This window comes from Hemiscyllium ocellatum, chromosome 1, assembly GCF_020745735.1.
Source record: "Hemiscyllium ocellatum isolate sHemOce1 chromosome 1, sHemOce1.pat.X.cur, whole genome shotgun sequence".
Lineage (NCBI taxonomy): Eukaryota > Metazoa > Chordata > Chondrichthyes > Orectolobiformes > Hemiscylliidae > Hemiscyllium > Hemiscyllium ocellatum.
This window is the reverse complement of record NC_083401.1, coordinates 8291995-8303396: the sequence shown is the minus strand read 5'-3', so window position 1 is coordinate 8303396 and position 11402 is coordinate 8291995.

Sequence of the window (11402 nt, the reverse complement as noted above, 5' to 3'; positions counted from 1 at the left end):
TAGACCAGGTGGGGAAGGTTGTAGACCAGGTGGGTAAGGTTGTAGACCAGGTAGGTAAGGTTGTAGTCCAGGTGGGTAAGGTTGGAGACCAGGTCACAATGTTGTAGACCAGGTCGGTAAGGTTGTAGACCAGGTGGGTAAGGTTGTAGACCAGGTGGGTTAGGTTGTAATCCAGGTGGGTAAGGTTGTAGTCCAGGTGGGTAAGATTGTAGACCAGGTGGGTAAGGTTGTAGTCCAGGTAGGTAAGGTTCTAGACCAAGTCAGTAAGGTTGTAGACCAGGTGGGTAAGGTTGTAGAGCAGGGGGGTAAGGTTGTAGTCCAGGTCGTAAGGTTGTAGTCCAGGTCGGTAAGGTTGTAGTCCAGGTCGGTGAGGTCGTAGTCCCGGTGGGTAAGGTTGTAGTCCAGGTAGGTAAGGTTGTAGACCAGGTGGGTAAGGTTGCAGTCCAGGTCGGTAAGGTTGTAGTCCAAGTGGGTAAGGTTGCAGTCCAGGTCAGTAAGGTTGTAGACCAGGTCGGTAAGGTTGTAGTCCAGGTGGGTAAGGTTGTAGTCCAGGTGGGTATGGTTGTAGACCAGGTCGGTAAGGTTGTAGTCCAAGTGGGTAAGGTTGCAGTCCAGGTCAGTAAGGTTGTAGACCAGGTCGGTAAGGTTGTAGACCAGGTAGGTAAGGTTGTAGTCCAGGTGGGTAAGGTTGGAGACCAGGTCAGTAAGGTTGTAGACCAGGTGGGTAAGGTTGTAGTCCAAGTGGGCAAGGTTGTAGTCCAGGCCAGTAAGGTTGTAATCCAGGCCGGTAAGGTTGTAGACCAGGTCGGTAAGGTTGTAGACCAGGTGGGTAAGGTTGTAGTCCAGGTGGGTAAGGTTGTAGACCAGGTGGATAAGGTTGTATTCCAGGTGGGTAAGGTTGTAGACCAGGTGGTAAGGTTGTAGTCCAGGTGGGTAAGGTTGTAGTCCAGGTGGGTAAGGTTGTAGTCCAGGTCGGTAAGGTTGTAGTCCAGGTCGGTAAGGTTGTAGACCAGGTGGGTAAGGTTGTAGTCCAAGTGGGTAAGGTTGTAGTCCAGGCCAGTAAGGTTGTAGACCAGGTCGGTAAGGTTGTAGACCAGGTGGGTAAGGTTGTAGTCCAGGTCGGTAAGGTTGTAGACCAGGTCGGTAAGGTTGTAGTCCAGGTGGGTAAGGTTGTAGTCCAGGTCAGTAAGGTTGTAGACCAGGTAGGTAAGGTTGTAGTCCATGACAGTAAGGTTGTAGACCAGGTGGGTAAGGTTGTATTCCAGGTGGGTAAGGTTGTAGTCCAGGTGGGTAAGGTTGTAGTCCAGGTAGGTAAGGTTGTAGACCAGGTCGGTAAGGTTGTAATCCAGGTGGGTAAGGTTGTAGTCCAGGTGGGTAAGGTTGTAGTCCAGGTGGGTAAGATTGTAGACCAGGTCGGTATGGTTGTAGACCAGGTCGGTAAGGTTGTAGACCAGGTGGGGAAGGTTGTAGACCAGGTGGGTAAGGTTGTAGTCCAGGTCGGTAAGGTTGTAGACCAGGTGGGTTAGGTTGTAATCCAGGTGGGTAAGGTTGTAGTCCAGGTGGGTAAGATTGTAGACCAGGTGGGTAAGGTTGTAGTCCAGGTAGGTAAGGTTCTAGACCAAGTCAGTAAGGTTGTAGACCAGGTGGGTAAGGTTGTAGAGCAGGGGGGTAAGGTTGTAGTCCAGGTCGTAAGGTTGTAGTCCAGGTCGGTAAGGTTGTAGTCCAGGTCGGTGAGGTCGTAGTCCCGGTGGGTAAGGTTGTAGTCCAGGTAGGTAAGGTTGTAGACCAGGTGGGTAAGGTTGCAGTCCAGGTCGGTAAGGTTGTAGTCCAAGTGGGTAAGGTTGCAGTCCAGGTCAGTAAGGTTGTAGTCCAAGTGGGTAAGGTTGCAGTCCAGGTCAGTAAGGTTGTAGACCAGGTCGGTAAGGTTGTAGACCAGGTAGGTAAGGTTGTAGTCCAGGTGGGTAAGGTTGGAGACCAGGTCAGTAAGGTTGTAGACCAGGCCGGTAAGTTTGCAGACCAGGTGGGTAAGGTTGTAGTCCAAGTGGGCAAGGTTATAGTCCAGGCCAGTAAGGTTGTAATCCAGGCCGGTAAGTTTGTAGACCAGGTCGGTAAGTTTGTAGACCAGGTGGGTAAGGTTGTAGTCCAGGTGGGTAAGGTTGTAGACCAGGTGGGTAAGGTTGTAGTCCATGTCAGTAAGGTTGTAGTCCAGGTGGGTAAGGTTGTAATCCAGGTGGGTATGGTTGTAGTCAGGTCGGTAAGGTTGTAGTCCAAGTGGGTAAGGTTGCAGTCCAGGTCAGTAAGGTTGTAGACCAGGTCGGTAAGTTTGCAGACCAGGTCGGTAAGGTTGTAGACCAGGTGGGTAAGGTTGTAGTCCAGGCCGGTAAGGTTGTAGACCAGGTCGGTAAGGTTGTAGACCAGGTGGGTAAGGTTGTAGTCCAGGCCGGTAAGGTTGTAGACCAGGTGGGTAAGGTTGTATTCCAGGTGGGTAAGGTTGTAGTCCAGGTGGGTAAGGTTGTAGTCCAGGTCGGTAAGGTTGTAGACCAGGTGGGTAAGGTTGTAATCCAAGTGGGTAAGGTTGTAGTCCAGGCCAGTAAGGTTGTAGACCAGGTCGGTAATGTTGTAGACCAGGTGGGTAAGGTTGTAGTCCAGGTCGGTAAGGTTGTAGACCAGGTCGGTAAGGCTGTAGTCCAGGTGGGTAAGGTTGTAGTCCAGGTCGGTAAGGTTGTAGTCCAGGTGGGTAAGGTTGTAGTCCAGGTGGGTAAGGTTGTAGTCCAGGTCGGTAAGGTTGTAGTCCAGGTAGGTAAGGTTGTAGACCAGGTGGGTAAGGTTGCAATCCAGGTCGGGAAGGTTGTAGACCAGGTGGGTAAGGTTGTAGTCCAGGTCAGTAAGGTTGTAGTCCAGGTAGGTAAGGTTGTAGACCAGGTGGGTAAGGTTGCAGTCCAGTTGGGTAAGGTTGCCGTCCAGGTGGGTAAGATTGCAGTCCAGGCGGGTAAGGTTGCAGTCCAGGTCGGTAAGGTTGTAGACCAGGTCGGTAAGGTTGTAGACCAGGTGGGTAAGTTTGTAGTCCATGTCGGTAAGGTTGTAGACCAGGTAGGTAAGGTTGTAGACCAGGTCGGTAAGGTTGTAGACCAGGTGGGTAAGGTTGTAGTCCAGGTCGTAAAGTTGTAGTCCAGTTCGGTAAGGTTGTAGTCCAGGTCGGTGAGGTTGTAGTCCCGGTGGTTAAGGTTGTAGTCCAGGTGGGTAAGATTGTAGACCAGGTGGGTATGGTTGTAATCCGGGTAGGTAAGGTTGTAGACCAGGTCAGTAAGGTTGCAGACCAGGTCGGTAAGGTTGCAGACCAGGTGGGTAAGGTTGTAGACCAGGTGGGTAAGATTGTAGACCAGGTGGGTAAGGTTGTAGTCCAGGTCCTAAGGTTGTAGTCCAGGTCGATAAGGTTGTAGTCCAGGTCGGTGAGGTTGTAGTCCCGATGAGTAAGGTTGTAGTCCAGGTAGGTAAGGTTGTAGACCAGGTGGGTAAGGTTGTACTCCAGGTGGGTAAGGTTGCAGTCCAGGTTGGTAAGGTTGTAGACCAGGTCAGTAAGGCTGTCGACCACGTGGGTAAGGTTGTAGTCCAGGTCGTAAAGTTGTAGTCCAGGTCGGTAAGGTTGTAGTCCAGGTCGGTGAGGTTGTAGTACCGGTGGTTGAGGTTGTAGTCCAGGTAGGTAAGTTTGTAGACCAGGTGGGTAAGGTGGTAGTCCTGGTGGGTAAGTTTGCAGTCCAGGTCAGTAAGGTTGTAGACCAGGTCGGTAAGATTGTAGTCCAGGTGGGTAAGGTTGTAGTCCAGGCCAGTAAGGTTGTAATCCAGGCCGGTAAGGTTGTAGACCAGGTCGGTAAGGTTGTAGACCAGGTGGGTAAGGTTGTAGTCCAGGTGGGTAAGGTTGTAGACCAGGTGGGTAAGGTTGTATTCCAGATGGGTAAGGTTGTAGTCCAGGTGGGTAAGGTTGTAGTCCAGGTCGGTAAGGTTGTAGACCAGGTGGGTAAGGTTGTAGTCCAAGTGGGTAAGGTTGTAGTCCAGGCCAGTAAGGTTGTAGACCAGGTCGGAAATGTTGTAGACCAGGTGGGTAAGGTTGTAGTCCAGGTCAGTAAGGTTGTAGACCAGGTCGGTAAGGCTGTAGTCCAGGTGGGTAAGGTTGTAGTCCAGGTGGGTAAGGTTGTAGTCCAGGTCGGTAAGGTTGTAGACCATGTGGGTAAGGTTGTAGTCCAGGTCAGTAAGGTTGTAGTCCAGGTAGGTAAGGTTGTAGACCAGGTGGGTAAGGTTGCAGTCCAGGTGGGTAAGGTTGCCGTCCAGGTGGGTAAGGTTGCAGTCCAGGTGGGTAAGGTTGCAGTCCAGGTCGGTAAGGTTGTAGACCAGGTCGGTAAGGTTGTAGACCAGGTGAGTAAGGTTGTAGTCCAGGTCGGTAAGGTTGTAGACCAGGTAGGTAAGGTTGTAGACCAGGTCGGTAAGGTTGTAGACCAGGTGGGTAAGGTTGTAGTCCAGGTCGTAAAGTTGTAGTCCAGGTCGGTAAGGTTGTAGTCCAGGTCGGTGAGGTTGTAGTCCCGGTGGTTAAGGTTGTAGTCCAGGTGGGTAAGATTGTAGACCAGGTGGGTATGGTTGTAATCCGGGTAGATAAGGTTGTAGACCAGGTGGGTAAGGTTGTCGTCCAGGTCCTAAGGTTGTAGTCCAGGTCGATAAGGTTGTAGTCCAGGTCGGTGAGGTTGTAGTCCCGGTGAGTAAGGTTGTAGTCCAGGTAGGTAAGGTTGTAGACCAGGTGGGTAAGGTTGTACTCCAGGTGGGTAAGGTTGCAGTCCAGGTTGGTAAGGTTGTAGACCAGGTCAGTAAGGCTGTTGACCACGTGGGTAAGGTTGTAGTCCAGGTCGTAAAGTTGTAGTCCAGGTCGGTAAGGTTGTAGTCCAGGTCGGTGAGGTTGTAGTACCGGTGGTTAAGGTTGTAGTCCAGGTAGGTAAGTTTGTAGACCGGGTGGGTAAGGTTGCAGTCCAGGTGGGTAAGGTTGCAGTCCAGGTCGGTAAGGTTGTAGTCCAGTTGGGTAAGTTTGCAGTCCAGGTCAGTAAGGTTGTAGACCAGGTCGGTAAGATTGTAGTCCAGGTGGGTAAGGTTGTAGTCCAGGTGTGTAAGGTTGTAGACCAGGTTGGTAAGTTTGTAGACCAGGTGGGTAAGGTGGTAGTCCAGGTGGGTAAGGTTGTAGTCCAGCTGGGTAAGGTTGTAGACCAGTTCGGTAAGGTTGTAGACCAGGTCAGTAAGGTTGTAGACCAGGTCGGTAAGTTTGTAGTCCAGGTGGGTAAGGTTGTAGTCCAGGTCGTAAGGTTGTAGACCAGGTCGGTAAGGTTGTAGACCAGGTGGGTAAGGTTGCAGTCCAGGTCAGTAAGGTTGAAATCCAGGTAGGTAAGGTTGTAGTCCAAGTGGGTAAGGTTGTAGACCAGGTGGGTAAGGTTGTAGTCCAGGTCGGTAAGGTTGTAATCCAGGTAGGTAAGGTTGTAGTCCAGGTGGGTAAGGTTGTAGACCAGGTCGGTAAGGTTGTAGTCCAGGTGGGTAAGTTTGTTGTCCAGGTGGGTAAGGTTGTAGATCAGGTCGGAAAGGTTGTAGACCAGGTCGGTCAGGTTGTAGACCAGGTCGGTAAGGTTGTAGACCAGGTGGGTAAGGTTGTAGTCCAAGTGGGTAAGGTTGTAGTCCAGGCCAGTAAGGTTGTAATCCAGGTGGGTAAGGTTGTAGACCAGTTGGGTAAGGTTGTAGACCAGGTCGTTAAGGTTGTAGACCAGGTCGGTAAGGTTGTAGTCCAGGTGGGTAAGGTTGTAGTCCAGGTCGGTAAGGTTGTAGACCAGGTGGGTAAGGTTGTATTCCAGGTGGGTAAGGTTGTAGTCCAGATTGGTAAGGTTGCAGACCAGGTGGGTAAGGTTGTATTCCAGGTGGGTAAGGTTGTGGTCCAGGTGGGTAAGGTTGTAGTCCAGGTGGGTAACGTTGTAGTCCAGGTGGGTAAGGTTGTAGTCCAGGTCGGTAAGGTTGTAGACCAGGTGGGTAAGGTTGTAGTCCAGGTGGGTAAGGTTGTAGTCCAGGCCAGTAAGGTTGTAGCCCAGGTCGGTAAGGTTGTAGACCAGGTGGGTAAGGTTGTAGTCCAGGTCGGTAAGGTTGTAGACCAGGTGGGTAAGGTTGTAATCCAGGTGGGTAAGGTTGTAGTCCAAGTGGGTAAGGTTGTAGTCCAGGCCAGTAAGTTTGTAGACCAGGTCGGTAAGGCTGTAGTCCAGGTGGGTAAGGTTGTAGTCCAGGTCAGTAAGGTTGTAGACCAGGTGGGTAAGGTTGTAGTCCATGGCAGTAAGGTTGTAGTCCAGATTGGTAAGGTTGTAGACCAGGTGGGTAAGGTTGTATTCCAGGTGGGTAAGGTTGTAGTCCAGGTGGGTAAGGTTGTAGTCCAGGTAGGTAAGGTTGTAGACCAGGTGGGTAAGGTTGTAGTCCAGGTCAGTAAGGTTGGAGACCAGGTCGGTAAGGTGGAAATCCAGGTGGGTCAGGTTGTAGTCCAGGTGGGTAAGGTTGTAGTCCAGGTGGGTAAGATTGTAGACCAGGTCGGTATGGTTGTAGACCAGGTCGGTAAGGTTGTAGACCAGGTGGGGAAGGTTGTAGACCAGGTGGGTAAGGTTGTAGTCCAGGTCGGTAAGGTTGTAGACCAGGTCGGTTAGGTTGTAATCCATGTGGGTAAGGTTGTAGTCCAGGTGGGTAAGATTGTAGACCAGGTGGGTAAGTTTGTAGTCCAGGTAGGTAAGGTTCTAGACCAAGTCAGTAAGGTTGTAGACCAGGTGGGTAAGGTTGTAGTCCAGGTGGGTAAGGTTGTAGTCCAGGTGGGTATGGTTGTAGACCAGGTCGGTAAGGTTGTAGTCCAAGTGGGTAAGGTTGCAGTCCAGGTCAGTAAGGTTGTAGTCCAGGTCGGTAAGGTTGTAGACCAGGTGGGTAAGGTTGTAGTCCAAGTGGGTAAGGTTGTAGTCCAGGCCAGTAAGGTTGTAGACCAGGTCGGTAATGTTGTAGACCAGGTGGGTAAGGTTGTAGTCCAGGTCGGTAAGGTTGTAGACCAGGTCGGTAAGGTTGTAGTCCAGGTGGGTAAGGTTGTAGTCCAGGTCGGTAAGGTTGTAGTCCAGGTGGGTAAGGTTGTAGTCCAGGTGGGTAAGGTTGTAGTCCAGGTCGGTAAGGTTGTAGTCCAGGTAGGTAAGGTTGTAGACCAGGTGGGTAAGGTTGCAGTCCAGGTCGGTAAGGTTGTAGACCAGGTGGGTAAGGTTGTAGTCCAGGTCAGTAAGGTTGTAGTCCAGGTAGGTAAGGTTGTAGACCAGGTGGGTAAGGTTGTAGTCCAGGTGGGTAAGGTTGCCGTCCAGGTGGGTAAGGTTGCAGTCCAGGCGGGTAAGGTTGCAGTCCAGGTCGGTAAGGTTGTAGACCAGGTCGGTAAGGTTGCAGTCCAGGCGGGTAAGGTTGCAGTCCAGGTCGGTAAGGTTGTAGACCAGGTCGGTAAGGTTGTAGACCAGGTGGGTAAGTTTGTAGTCCAGGTCGGTAAGGTTGTAGACCAGGTAGGTAAGGTTGTAGACCAGGTCGGTAAGGTTTTAGACCAGGTGGGTAAGGTTGTAGTCCAGGTCGTAAAGTTGTAGTCCAGTTCGGTAAGGTTGTAGTCCAGGTCGGTGAGGTTGTAGTCCCGGTGGTTAAGGTTGTAGTCCAGGTGGGTAAGATTGTAGACCAGGTGGGTATGGTTGTAATCCGGGTAGGTAAGGTTGTAGACCAGGTCAGTAAGGTTGCAGACCAGGTGGGTAAGGTTGTAGTCCATGACAGTAAGGTTGTAGTCCAGATTGGTAAGGTTGTAGACCAGGTGGGTAAGGTTGTATTCCAGGTGGGTAAGGTTGTAGACCAGGTGGGTAAGGTTGTAGACCAGGTGGGTAAGGTTGTAGTCCAGGTCCTAAGGTTGTAGTCCAGGTCGATAAGGTTGTAGTCCAGGTCGGTGAGGTTGTAGTCCCGGTGAGTAAGGTTGTAGTCCAGGTAGGTAAGGTTGTAGACCAGGTGGGTAAGGTTGTACTCCAGGTGGGTAAGGTTGCAGTCCAGGTTGGTAAGGTTGTAGACCAGGTCAGTAAGGCTGTCGACCACGTGGGTAAGGTTGTAGTCCAGGTCGTAAAGTTGTAGTCCAGGTCGGTAAGGTTGTAGTCCAGGACGGTGAGGTTGTAGTACCGGTGGTTGAGGTTGTAGTCCAGGTAGGTAAGTTTGTAGACCAGGTGGGTAAGGTTGCAGTCCAGGTGGGTAAGGTTGCAGTCCAGGTCGGTAAGGTTGTAGTCCAGGTGGGTAAGTTTGCAGTCCAGGTCAGTAAGGTTGTAGACCAGGTCGGTAAGATTGTAGTCCAGGTGGGTAAGGTTGTAGTCCAGGCCAGTAAGGTTGTAATCCAGGCCGGTAAGGTTGTAGACCAGGTCGGTAAGGTTGTAGACCAGGTGGGTAAGGTTGTAGTCCAGGTGGGTAAGGTTGTAGACCAGGTGGGTAAGGTTGTATTCCAGATGGGTAAGGTTGTAGTCCAGGTGGGTAAGGTTGTAGTCCAGGTCGGTAAGGTTGTAGACCAGGTGGGTAAGGTTGTAGTCCAAGTGGGTAAGGTTGTAGTCCAGGCCAGTAAGGTTGTAGACCAGGTCGGAAATGTTGTAGACCAGGTGGGTAAGGTTGTAGTCCAGGTCGGTAAGGTTGTAGACCAGGTCGGTAAGGCTGTAGTCCAGGTGGGTAAGGTTGTAGTCCAGGTCAGTAAGGTTGTAGACCAGGTGGGTAAGGTTGTAGTCCATGACAGTAAGGTTGTAGTCCAGATTGGTAAGGTTGTAGACCAGGTGGGTAAGGTTGTATTCCAGGTGGGTAAGGTTGTAGTCCAGGTGGGTAAGGTTGTAGTCCAGGTAGGTAAGGTTGTAGACCAGGTGGGTAAGGTTGTAGTCCAGGTCAGTAAGGTTGTAGACCAGGTTGGTAAGGTTGTAATCCAGGTGGGTAAGTTTGTAGTCCAGGTGGGTAAGGTTGTAGTCCAGGTGGGTAAGATTGTAGACCAGGTCGGTATGGTTGTAGACCAGGTCGGTAAGGTTGTAGACCAGGTGGGGAAGGTTGTAGACCAGGTGGGTAAGGTTGTAGTCCAGGTCGGTAAGGTTGTAGACCAGGTGGGTTAGGTTGTAATCCAGGTGGGTAAGGTTGTAGTCCAGGTGGGTAAGATTGTAGACCAGGTGGGTAAGGTTGTAGTCCAGGTAGGTAAGGTTCTAGACCAAGTCAGTAAGGTTGTAGACCAGGTGGGTAAGGTTGTAGAGCAGGGGGGTAAGGTTGTAGTCCAGGTCGTAAGGTTGTAGTCCAGGTCGGTAAGGTTGTAGTCCAGGTCGGTGAGGTCGTAGTCCCGGTGGGTAAGGTTGTAGTCCAGGTAGGTAAGGTTGTAGACCAGGTGGGTAAGGTTGCAGTCCAGGTCGGTAAGGGTGTAGTCCAAGTGGGTAAGGTTGCAGTCCAGGTCAGTAAAGTTGTAGACCAGGTCGGTAAGGTTGTAGTCCAGGTGGGTAAGGTTGTAGTCCAGGTGGGTATGGTTGTAGACCAGGTCGGTAAGGTTGTAGTCCAAGTGGGTAAGGTTGCAGTCCAGGTCAGTAAGGTTGTAGACCAGGTCGGTAAGGTTGTAGACCAGGTAGGTAAGGTTGTAGTCCAGGTGGGTAAGGTTGGAGACCAGGTCAGTAAGGTTGTAGACCAGGTCGGTAAGTTTGCAGACCAGGTGGGTAAGGTTGTAGTCCAAGTGGGCAAGGTTGTAGTCCAGGCCAGTAAGGTTGTAATCCAGGCCGGTAAGGTTGTAGACCAGGTCGGTAAGGTTGTAGACCAGGTGGGTAAGGTTGTAGTCCAGGTGGGTAAGGTTGTAGACCAGGTGGGTAAGGTTGTATTCCAGGTGGGTAAGGTTGTAGACCAGGTGGTAAGGTTGTAGTCCATGTCAGTAAGGTTGTAGTCCAGGTGGGTAAGGTTGTAGTCCAGGTGGGTATGGTTGTAGACCAGGTCGGTAATGTTGTAGACCAATTGGGTAAGGTTGCAGTCCAGGTCAGTAAGGTTGTAGACCAGGTCGGTAAGGTTGTAGACCAGGTAGGTAAGGTTGTAGTCCAGGTGGGTAAGGTTGGAGACCAGGTCAGTAAGGTTGTAGACCAGGTCGGTAAGTTTGCAGACCAGGTGGGTAAGGTTGTAGTCCAAGTGGGCAAGGTTGTAGTCCAGGCCAGTAAGGTTGTAATCCAGGCCGGTAAGGTTGTAGACCAGGTCGGTAAGGTTGTAGACCAGGTGGGTAAGGTTGTAGTCCAGGTGGGTAAGGTTGTAGACCAGGTGGGTAAGGTTGTATTCCAGGTGGGTAAGGTTGTAGTCCAGGTGGGTAAGGTTGTAGTCCAGGTCGGTAAGGTTGTAGACCAGGTGGGTAAGGTTGTAGTCCAAGTGGGTAAGGTTGTAGTCCAGGCCAGTAAGGTTGTAGACCAGGTCGGTAATGTTGTAGACCAGGTGGGTAAGGTTGTAGTCCAGGTCGGTAAGGTTGTAGACCAGGTCGGTAAGGCTGTAGTCCAGGTGGGTAAGGTTGTAGTCCAGGTCGGTAAGGTTGTAGTCCAGGTGGGTAAGGTTGTAGTCCAGGTGGGTAAGGCTGTAGTCCAGGTCGGTAAGGTTGTAGTCCAGGTAGGTAAGGTTGTAGACCAGGTGGGTAAGGTTGCAGTCCAGGTCGGTAAGGTTGTAGACCAGGTGGGTAAGGTTGTAGTCCAGGTCAGTAAGGTTGTAGTCCAGGTAGGTAAGGTTGTAGACCAGGTGGGTAAGGTTGTAGTCCAGGTGGGTAAGTTGCAGTCCAGGCGGGTAAGGTTGCAGTCCAGGTCAGTAAGGTTGTAGACCAGGTCGGTAAGGTTGTAGACCAGGTGGGTAAGTTTGTAGTCCAGGTCGGTAAGGTTGTAGACCAGGTGGGTAAGGTTGTAGTCCAGGTGGGTAAGTTGCAGTCCAGGCGGGTAAGGTTGCAGTCCAGGTCAGTAAGGTTGTAGACCAGGTGGGTATGGTTGTAATCCGGGTAGGTAAGGTTGTAGACCAGGTCAGTAAGGTTGCAGACCAGGTCGGTAAGGTTGTAGACCAGGTGGGTAAGGTTGTAGTCCAGGTCCTAAGGTTGTAGTCCAGGTCGATAAGGTTGTAGTCCAGGTCGGTGAGGTTGTAGTCCCGGTGAGTAAGGTTGTAGTCCAGGTAGGTAAGGTTGTAGACCAGGTGGGTAAGGTTGTACTCCAGGTGGGTAAGGTTGCAGTCCAGGTTGGTAAGGTTGTAGACCAGGTCAGTAAGGCTGTCGACCACGTGGGTAAGGTTGTAGTCCAGGTCGTAAAGTTGTAGTCCAGGTCGGAAAGGTTGTAGTCCAGGTCGGTGAGGTT